Genomic DNA, 11,126 nt, shown 5'->3' on the forward strand with positions numbered 1-11,126 from the left:
AGTTGTAGTTATAACGTTTGAAAGGATTTGTTGTGAGGAATGAGAACTGTAACATTGATAGCTTTGAAAACGCTGTAAAATTGGCCAGACGTTGCATAATTGTGTTAGCCAGCCTGGATAGGTAAACCAACGAAGGGGGCTTATAAGAAAGATGGAGACAAACTTTTTAGTTGGGCCTGTTGAGATAGGACAAGGCGTAATGGTTTTAAGATAAAAGGGTAGATTTGGACTAGATATAAGGAAGAAATTATTTACAATGTGGGTGGTGAAACACTGGAACAGGCTGCCCAGAGGGGTGGTAGATGCCCCATTCCTGGAAATGTTCAAGGTCAGGTTGGATGGTGCTCTGAGCAACCTGATCTAGTTGAAGATGTCCCTGCTCATTGCAGTGGGGGTGGACTAGATGACCTTTAAAGGTGTCTTCCAACCCACACTACTCTATAGTTCTATGAAATGCGAGAGTCAGATTGAGCCATCAGTGAGCAGTACCAAATCTCTCCCTGTGGCTAAAGATGACAAGATAAATGGGCTCATTCCACTGGAAGAGAATACAGTTTTTGTCTTTTCTAGTGCCTTTCACAGTAGGTATGTTTGATGCTGAATGTTTGATGTTGGACATGGTAGCGCAGCTCCATTTACCCCTTTGAAATTCCAAATCTTCTTCATAAGAGCTCCCCTTTCAAGAGCATTCAGATCTGGATCCCCTGACTGTCCTCTTGTACCATCCTGGGCATGGGCGCTGTACAGCCCGTCAAGAAAATTAGCTAAGTTTCATATCATGGTGCAACAGTTAGAGAACAGAGTACAGCTTGATTACCTGTTGTTCAATTTTATGTGTATTTGTTGGAAAGTCTAATGAACTTGGGTGTTAGGTTGCATACCAGAGCGCAAAGCTGGAGGCTGTGCCTATAAAAATAAGCATGAAGGCTGGTGGAGCTGGAGTTAGGCCAAATATTCTACTAAAGGCCATCAGATTCTGCAGTAATCTCATGCTGAGTGGCTTTGCGGGGGGAAGGGCTCATTGGGTAACACGCATGTGTTAATTGGAAATGGGAATCTTGGAGTTTAGTCATGTCTGGAAACGTCTGGGGTACGTCTGACCAAGAAAAACCTCCTTAAAAAGCTGTACTTGTTTATTATATTATTTTTGCAACTCTTAAACTTTTTATTGATAAAATTTGCATCACTTTTTTGCAAAAGTTTTTTCTGTATATATCAGTAACAAAAGCCTGTGAGACTTTAACTTTACAGAGTAAGCGTGGCTCATGGGCAATGCATTTAGCAAGTAGCAAAACCACAATGTTGATTATTTGAAGGTTCCAGGGAGCAGTTTGTGTGGTTAAAATGTATGACCTAGAGACCGCATGAAAAACTTCAAATACATTCATAAAATTCAGTTTGTATGTGACTGGTGGATTTTGACTCATTCTGTTGAACTCCTTCCCTGAATTTTTTATTTTGATTTACTTTTTTTTTTTTAAGTTGGTTGAAATATGCTCAGCCAATCCAGCTCAGCAATTATTTTTCCTTTGTGTTTTGGGATGCTGACAAATGGGCAGGGGAGCATCTGTCTATATGTGTATTTACAGTGACTGATGAACGGTAGAGATGTGGGATAAATTGTAGTGTACGTATTGGTCTGAGGCTTATTTTTGTACTGGGTTTGCCGCTTTGTGAAGCATATGGAAGCAGCAGGGGAGGTGTGAGGAGTCTGGAGGGGAGTGGAGCTGCGTAGGCTCACGGGAGTCAGCCTTTAGAGGCCAGACACAGCTTTATTCTGCTGCCCTGCACATTTTTCCCTGCAGTTATGTTGTTTCTTGAAGTCTTCCCAAATTTGCAGAGGTCAACGTTTTGTTCCTTACAACAAAATGTTTGTTTGTTTTTTGTTCTTCCAACAAAACAGAATCTTTCTCTGATGTCAGTGTTTAATTTGTATTTTCTGTGCGTGGAGTTTGTGGGCTGCCTTGGGCAGGAACAACCTTATGGTACTGAACACATGTTGTTTTATCACTGCAATATTAAATATTTGGCATTCCAGTATAAGAACTTAGTGTTAGCTGTTTGAGGTAGCATCCTTGTGGCTGCCTTCTGGTGGCGTGGCTATTGCGGTGTGCTTGTTTCACAGCCTGAGCCGCTTCCTGTTGATCTCTATTGTTTTGATGTTTTAGGGGTAGCCTTTTTGTTTCTGACTTGACTATAATCTACGATGCCTGTCTATAGTTTTGACTCACTCCTTTTTCAGCTACCTGATGGTATTTAGGAGTTTACTGAATTGCTGTCAAGCATAGTGTCTTTGTTCCTGCTGCACTCATACCTGGTATTCCAGATGTTACATTTGGAAGAAGAGAGCGGAAGACAGAGTTATGTGAATGAGACCTATTGTCTTGGTCTGCATCGGACTAGTGTGACCATCCCTCTATATAACTCTGTTGTGATGACCAAAGTTTTGTGGTATTAGGGTACGTAAATGCCGCTTGCTGGGAAAATCTTCATTGTAATATAATTGAGTGATTGTTGAAGTTCAATCTTATTCTCAACTTTATTACCTTCTGAAGTCAGCGTGATCATGGTGGTTTTTAGTATGTTGTTCTTGAGGCCCGATGGTGTCCTTTGTTGGGTTTTGAAGAGGCTTGTTATCCCCTGTGGTTTGGGGTACGTCCTAGCTGCGTGCACGCCTGCCGGCAACAGGTCTGTGCCCTTGCTGCTCCTGTAGCAACACACAGAAGGGTCTGTCCCCCTGCCAGACTTGGCTCTGCTCTCCTGTACCTCGACGTATTTACTTGTGTTTATTCAACGAGTCCAGCCTGGACTGCTCGTCCTCCTTTGGGAGTTTGAGGAGAAGCAGGTGTGGTGACTGTCATTTCTTAAAGGCAGGATGGTTTGAGAGCCGGAGCAGAGCAGCCATCCATCCGCCCATGATGGGAGCCCAGGGGACCTGAGTTTCCTCAGATCTCTTTCTCTTCCTCCCTCGGGAGATGCCTGCGTCGGTTTGAGCGATTTTCCCATCAGTGCCTCAACAGTTTCCCTCTTTGAGGGAAGCTACTGAGTTGTAGTAATAATATTGTTGCAGCTGCCACAGGCTAGGACCTTGAAGCCTGCTGCTTCTCCTTCAGATGTGAAGAAGGGCTTGTGTGCCCAAGGCACATCTTTTCCCGTGATAGCTTGTGGTCTAAGAAGGAAGTGCTCTGCCTCCCTGTAAATCTTGCTTTGCTTGTTACCTAGATAGAAATCCTGTTGGTCCTCTGGCCCTTTGCATCGGCTCACTCTGGTAAAACAAACTTTATAACTTGCCCGGAGTCAGGAGTAAAGATTTTTACAGCTAGCAGGTTAGTTGCTTTTTACCTTGAAGTGCTTCGTGGGAGGAGAGTTACTTATCTCAAGGCAGTGCTTTGTTTCCTTTCCATTTTGTACAGCTCCCATGATGCTGAGCATAGCCTTTGAGGTACTTGTTTCTAGGGCTGTATGCAATATCTGCATAAAGGAGTAAGAAAACATTAATAAGGATCACAGAAAATTATATGCCTGTTGTGGGCTGTGTGTAGGGGTCTTCTCCTTCCCTACACTCTCTTTCTTTTTTTGCCTCTGAGGTGACACTTTGAAAAAAGAGAGGAGGTGGTGTAAGAAATGCCTCCTGTAGGGCCCCAGGGACTGTTACAGTGTTGGCTCTGCCCCAGAATGCTGTATATTTCTTCACTAACGTGATGATGACATTTTGGGCATTTACTAGTGATTTCAGTGCACGTTATATGAAATAAAAGCACAAAAGGAAGGTTAATGAAATATTGGCAAATAACAGAAATAGAGGCAAAAGCGTCCAAGTACTGTAAAAACATGGTTTTCACCCTGAAGAACATAGGCTAGCCTCGTCTGCAGCATGGCAGGAAGCATCCTCCCCCCTCCTTCTCGTTTGATTCATACAGAAATAATTAAACATTTTGGAATGAGTGCTCTCGCTAAGGTTTTCACCAGTGGTTTCTTGTCGCAGGCACTATCCAATCTCCAGCTACTGGTTGCTTACGAAAACAAGTCTTGATTTTTTTCAAAAGTGAGCAAGCACTGATGTTCTGGGGTATTTAAATGCTCTCCTTAAAATTTCTCATATCTGGGTTGACTTCCTCATCACTTACTTCACAGGTTTTGTCTGTAATTGCATCCTGCGCAGGAATTCTCTTTGTTTGCATAAAAACATCCCAATGTAGTCAGAGAGGAGGAGATGATTTATCTGGTTCGTTAATAATAACATTAGAGTCTGTCATAACGATCATGAGGTTAGCAGCAATATTCACTGAGCATTGGAGAGATTTCTGTGCCCTCGAGAAACTCAGAAGAGAAACCTGATAGTCTGTACACATGCATCCCCTTTTGAGTACTGGCTTCGACTTGCCGCGTGGGTGTCTTTCTCTGGCTCCGCTCTTACTTCAGGGCTCTGATCTAAACCAGGTTGCAGTACGATGAAGGGCTTGATCCTGGGCAGTGCGGGTTACCCATAACTTGTTCAGACTGCTGCTGTTTGCACAGTGACTCGCAGGATCAAGCCTATATTGAAGAATATTTTGGCAGTATTGTTATCCCTTTTGACATAGGTTGCCTGTGCCACGGTTGTTTGATTTAGGTTATAGATGTGTGCCTCTGCCTTTGTGTTACCTGTTTGAGCTTTGTTTCTTGAGTCATTATATCAACCATCAACCTATTTGGTACATGATTGTGATACATAGTAATGCTGTCTAATTTTGTTTCCCCTAGCAATAAGATGGTTTTGCTTGAACTGTGGATGCTGTTGCCTCAGTTCCTTCTTTTGCTTGATTTCCATCCCCCCCACCCCCCCAATTAGTCGTCCTGTGCTCTTCTACATAGTTTTCTTAAGTCCTTACTGCCCTGTTCAGGTTTTACAAGGCTGCCTATCATGATTAATAACTGCATTAAGCACATATAATAGCTTACAGGATTGGGGTTTTTTCTATTACAACTTTGTCCACTATATTTCTGGGGCTAAAACGCTGTGTCCGAGTGGGTGGTGTTGAGCAAGAGAGTTTTAATCATCATGGAGAATAGTCTGTGTTTGTTCAGAAATCCAGTATTCTATTTCTTTGCTCATACAAACATAACTAGAAAGGACTCCATCCAAACTGCAGTGAAAAATAGTATCAAGGGGGAGAGGTTCCTCCATGTGTGTGTGTATATATATGTGTATGTGTGTGTGTATATATATATATATATATTTATATGGAGAGACAGAGAAAGACTGCCTAGGAGAGTCTGGTTTGTATTTTCAGTTTACTACAGTCTATCTTTTGGTAAAGTAGGTTTTTAGCATTGGCTTCCCTTCCACTGAGGGAGGTGGAAACAGGCTTTCTTATCTGTAGCAACTCACTGATTATTGTGACCTCTTTAGAGCTGTTCAGGAACTTTGTAGAGATGGTATATTTACTGGGAAATATTAATGAGAGGAGTCGAAGCACGGAAGTTTCTTTTGCTAAGGATTAGTGCCCTGTGATGCTGTGCGAGTCCAGCCCTTAGTGGATATGGGAAAATACTCACAGATGCTCCTGTTGGCGGAAACTTTGTTAGTTCCTGTTCTTTCCACTTGATCGTTGCTCTTTGGGATCCTGGGGTTGTGTTGTGCCTGCGTGGCTGCCTGCAGATGGTACCCGGAGGCTCAGCTCGTGCACCCAGCTCAGTGAGGCACGGGGAGTGTTAGCCCAGCATTGGCTCAATGCAAAGTGCAGCTGCATAGCTTGGATTGCAGGTAGAGTTTATTTTGTATGTGCTGTCATGAAACAGTGCAGGCAAACCCTGGAGTGTTACAGGATGAAATTCCAGTTTGTTTGTTCGTTTGTTTGTGTTTTTCAAGTACCCGGCCCATCCCTCTCCACCAAACAATACAAACACCTAGGTTGCTATATTCAGTAATAGAGTAAATCAGAGCCCCAGAAATAGTAATGGTCTAAGGTGGTTTTGCTTTTAGTCTCAATGCTACTCTTTTCCTTATTCTTTTCAAACGCAGCCTCTTGCAACTTTGTGAGCGTTTCCAACCTGGAAAAACACAATGGACCAGAAGCAGGGTGCATTTAGCTATTTTATTGTGGCCAACCACAATGAAAAACAAATTTGAGCACACAGCATGCTTGTTCAAATAATAGGTGATATTTTAATAAGGTACTGATCTAGTTGCTAATGTTTATTAAAATGAGAAGCTTCATTGTGGAGTAACGTTGCAGTGTTAAATTTGCCAGGTTCTGTTTGAGTTTGAGACAGTTCAGAAAACTGAGAACATGTAAGTACAGGCTTCCTTTGCGTCTGCCATCTCTTTGGCCTCAGCTATTCTGAGCATGCAGCGGCACACGTGCTTATGAGCTGGCATGATCCAGAACCGCAGTAGTTCAGGCAAATACAAATGAAAATGGATATTACATTAGAAGTGTACTTCTGCGTATGTCACATTAAAAAACACCACAAAACCAAAACACAGCCCTCCCCCTTGCAAAAAACCCAGTGCTGCCCAGACCTTCGTTCTGGATTTGTTCCGATAAAATCTAGTCACGCTTCTCTTTGATCTTACTTTAATATCTCTCATTTCAATGTGTTGTTTTAGTGGTGTGATCTGACACTGTTCAAAGTCATAGGAACCCAGTGCACTTGAGCATAATCAATACTAAAGAAATGTGCATTATGCATATCTGGAGTATTAAAATTGGTCAGAATAAATGGAAGAATCAGTATCCACACTAGCAATCTTATTTTACTAGAATTTCTTTGTTTTCTATTTCTGTGCTCGAGCGTTTAATAAATAAGTAAACAGAGGAACCTTATCGGGCCCTGGGAATTTAGTACACTTGCAGGGTACATTAGCAGTTGGGCCTTTTACAGCAGGAGTGACTTGTTGCAGCAGCAATTTTTCTGGACTGTTACAGGCTGCCATGGGTAAGGAGCAGTGGGTCTGTTTTTAAGAGCTGGCAAAAGTGATGTAGAGTACGCTTCCAGAAGGTTTGCAGTAAATCTGTGTAGGCGCTTAATGGTTTAAACTCTGCAGAAGGTTCCTTTGCCAGAGGATGCCACAGATCGAGAAAAGCTTTTAAAGACACGAAGCAGGTTGTTACGTTAGCCCCAGCTCTGCAGCTCCTGTGCTGCAGCCTCAACTGCTGTCAATAATGTTTCCTGGCTTCTGCAGCTGCAGTCTCCTCTCTTCTGGGCCCTTGGGGTATTGCAAGACTAACTTTGTGAGGAGGAAAAATAGCTTTATTAATATACTGAATCCCACGGTGTGAAATATTCTCCCTTAAGCTCTACTCGTGGTCTTCTAAAAGCTCCCCTTTTTGAGCTGGCCTGTACGGCCTCTTCCCTGTGTATGAGACTTCACCACAGTGCTTGTGTGTCCTGACTGTGGAGGTGTGTTGGGACCTTCTGCCAGGCTCTCTAAGGTTTTTGCAACCTCTCCGCTGAAAAGGTCCACAGGGATTTCAGGCAGCTTGCCAGTTTCTAGCATAGCTTTCCCCAGCCCTTGGCTGAGAAGAGGCTGCTGCCTGTGGTTTCTTCTGAGCAACGGGAGCCTCACATCATCTTGCTATTTCAGGCTTCTTCTTAAGCCAGTCTTAAAGCTTGGTTTAGGCACAGAAGGTCTTGCAGGGTGCATATAAGCTTGAAGTAGCACTAATATCTTGCCCCAAGTGATTATGTTGGCTTTCAGTCCTAAGGGGAGAAAATCAGGCATCTAAGTGTCTTGGTCATTGCATCTCCAGCACTACTTAGAAGTGATGTGTAATAAATACTATCAGTTTTTCCATTTGAATTGTGATTTAGAATTTTCTTCTTGCTTGGGGTGTTAAACAGGCATGAGTTGTATGCATTTTTTTGATGGAGAACGCAGAATGCGTTGTCACTTGGCCTGGTAGAAATTTGAATGTTCTCTTCCGCATATGAAATGTTAGCCCATTACAGTGTTGCCGTGATGCGTGACAGATGCACTGATAAACAACAAGTAAGAGCCCTTTTGGTCTGGGTTCTGGATGAACGCGCCAAGGAGGCAGAATTTGCCTTTGTGAGTTATTGCAATAAAGTAGAAATTTGGAGGAAGGGGTATTATCAAGAGTCTCTAGTTAGCAAAACTTGAGTAGACAACAGATCTTGTCCAAACTTGCAAAACAAGACCATGTCAAAGCAAGAAAGAAATCAGATCTCCTAACTGCATTCTGTGCATTCATTATCATGAGGCCATTCCTCTAGGGTTTCATTTTTTTTCCTTAAACACGGAAAATGAAGGATCTCTTCAGTCCCTGGGGTGTCACAGTATGGTCTCCCACTATTCTTGGGTGTTCCGCTTTCAGCTCTGGAATGTTTCTGTGCTTGTCGCTTGCTCAAGGATTTAAGCCATTTATTTTGTTTGTTTATAATAGAGTTCTGGTGGGAAGGCAGATGTTATGTGGGAAAGCTATTTTCCGGATCTGTTTATCCCTGTTACATGGAATCTCACAAACCATCAGTAGCAAGTAGCTATTAGGCATCAGCTTTGAGATATTGGCATTTTTAGACGAGGAAATGTATTAGCTCTTATAAGCAGCTTTGCAGCAAGACCAACGATTTTTGGCATGCTTTGGCTCAGTGTTTAAAATGGACATGAGTATGTCTTTGTTTCTATATAATCATTTGACCTTTTGAAATATTGGTATTTTAGGAAATGGTCTGTATTCGTTCATGTCTGACAATAAACAGCTGACTTGAATTCCCAAAATACATCATCTAAGCAATACTTAGCTATGAAGAGATGGTTCTAAATACATCTCATTTGAATTCAAAATTAAAAATCAAAGTTTTCACTTTCACTCATCTTTGTTTACCTTGGCGTCTCAGGATACTTCAAGGAACTTAGCAATTAAATTGTATGCTGTCATGGTAGCAGAATAGCTGAAAAGGGCAAGTCTTCGAGTTTCAAAGAATTCCTGTTTCAAAATATAATCTTCAAGATCTGGCCTTCATCTTTCTTCTGCTGATACTTCCCGGCACTGATTTCACAACAGGCTGAGTTCACAAATTCTTAAGATTTAGCAGGAAACAAGTTAACGTATTAATGTTTTATCAGGAAGGAGTCCTAACTGGGGTATGCATGCACTTGTGAAGACTAGAAAGCTTCTTAGTCTTGGGTATCTGTTATTCTTGCCAAGAATCCGTAGGGTTGCAAATTGCCAAAGCCACATGTACTGAGAGAGCAAAGTAAACACTGTAGAAAGGCAATTTTTGCATTTTCTTCTTGTTCAGCCAAAGAGATTGGACATAGATGGAAAACACTTTCCTCCTTAGGAGGAGGATGACCACAAAACTAGAACATTTTTTTTATTATTATTTGAAGAAAATATATATAAGCACGTACTGCAGCATGTGTTTGAAAGAAGAAAAATCCTAATCATTTGGGGATTTTTTCAACAGTCTGTATCTGAATGCCTTTGGGGGCGCTTCCCTTCCAGGTTGCGGCGTGAGGCAGGTTGGAGTTGTCCCTCCTTCTAGTTGCAGCCTGGCTGCCAAGGTGCGCCAGGCACGTTCACGCTCACTACCCCTGCAACACTCTGCCTGGGCTCTTGGTGTGAAACCAGCCTGTTTCCTAGGGCATTCGGTCTGTTCTGGGCTTCGATGCAGAGAGGGAAATGTTTTGCAGAAGGTTTCTGGCCAGTTCCAAAGGAGAGGAGAAAGTATGCGTTATTGAGAAATAGTAAGTCTTGAGCCCAATTAGTGAAGTATTGCATTTCATCGTAGCCGCAGTTGTACAGCAAGTTGTCAGCAGCGGCTACTTCTATTTCATCCTGTGGGTAGTAAACACTGCAAGGATGAACTACGAGTCTCTGGAAGCCTCATACTACTTGTTTTATCACTGCAGTCTATTTTCTTCAACTCTATTTTAAATGGGACAGAAAATGCCATGTGAGTTCATAGCTTGCCTATACATATACATGCTGTGGAAGATGGGAAATATTGCTCTCCTAGCTTTCTGCTTAGGACCAAATTTATTTAGTATTTAGCAGAAAATTGCTTTAGATGTGAAAGATGGGGAAGGGTTGCAGCACTTAGTATTGTTAATTTGTGACTGCAGCTCTGGAGGTAATTTGGTGTTCTGTTGAACCTGTTGGTGAGTAACTCGGGCTCCTTGTGCCTCTGTTCCCATTAAAAATGCATATTGTAGCACTCCTCTGTAAGAAAAATTGTGGGGATAAATCCAAATAGTGATTCAGAGGTGCTAAGGTGTTACGGGGAAGGAGCCATTGAAAATCATACATCTATGTAAAAAAACATTGTTTTTCTTCAGTAGTTACTAGCAAGCGTAATCCAAATAACAGGAACCTGTGGCTTTTGTGTACACCCTTCGTACCTCCCAGGGAGTCCCTGGTTATTGGAAGACCGTGTTTCACCAGGTGTTATTTATTTATTTCATGGTTGTGGAAAAGAGATACCAGACACTGGGGGTTTAATGAATCTTTGATCGGTATCTGCAGGCAGGGTGGGATGGGGTTGTGGCATTTCTTGCCACTCGGGTGTATTTGAGTGCAGCCCTTGCAACGGGGGGGAGGTGTACAGAGCTGCGGGGCATCCAGCAGTAGGCTTGATGAAGGCTGGTTAATTGTGTTATGTGCCGACATGGCAATCAGGGTGTACAGTGTCAGTCTTTATTCAGCTTGCTAGTGAACGGGACCTAACACAGTAAAACAATGTATCATTCCGTCTGCTTTCCAAGGGTAATGGCAAGTATTTTTAGAATCTGGAAATAAAAATTATGCTTCACGTCTGCTGAGGAAGCACAGCAGGACTTCGACTGACTTGAATCCTGACAGTAAATCACTCCATTGATAGAAACCTGTCAGAGGCTATTAGTCTTCAGGCTTATTCCCTGGGAAGCTCTTCTGTGCCCGAGGCTTTGAAGAGACGGTGTGAAGCTCCCCCTCAGGTGAGGGAGCCCAGTCCCGCTCTGGCTTTGCCTTTACATGGTTTTCTACGAGTGCACAAGGGCTGCAGCAAAGCTCGTGTGACATTTGCCATGCAGATGGAGTCGGTTCTTTGTGAACATCTGTGTTCTTTTCCCTTTCCCTCCCCCAACTGAATTAGTCACAGAAATATTGTACGATTGGGCTTTCTTTGCAAAAACGTTC

The 11,126-nt window shown here is 42.7% G+C and overlaps 1 protein-coding gene across 5 annotated transcripts in view; it reads left to right on the forward strand.

The window, feature by feature from the left end:
• MYO1B (myosin IB) overlaps nucleotides 1-11,126 on the forward strand; it is a 115,518-nt gene that overhangs the window by 21,668 nt on the left and 82,724 nt on the right. The gene's annotated exons all lie outside the window — the stretch shown is intronic.

The sequence above is a fragment of the Larus michahellis genome, chromosome 7 (assembly GCF_964199755.1).
Source record: "Larus michahellis chromosome 7, bLarMic1.1, whole genome shotgun sequence".
Classification (NCBI taxonomy): Eukaryota; Metazoa; Chordata; class Aves; order Charadriiformes; family Laridae; genus Larus; species Larus michahellis.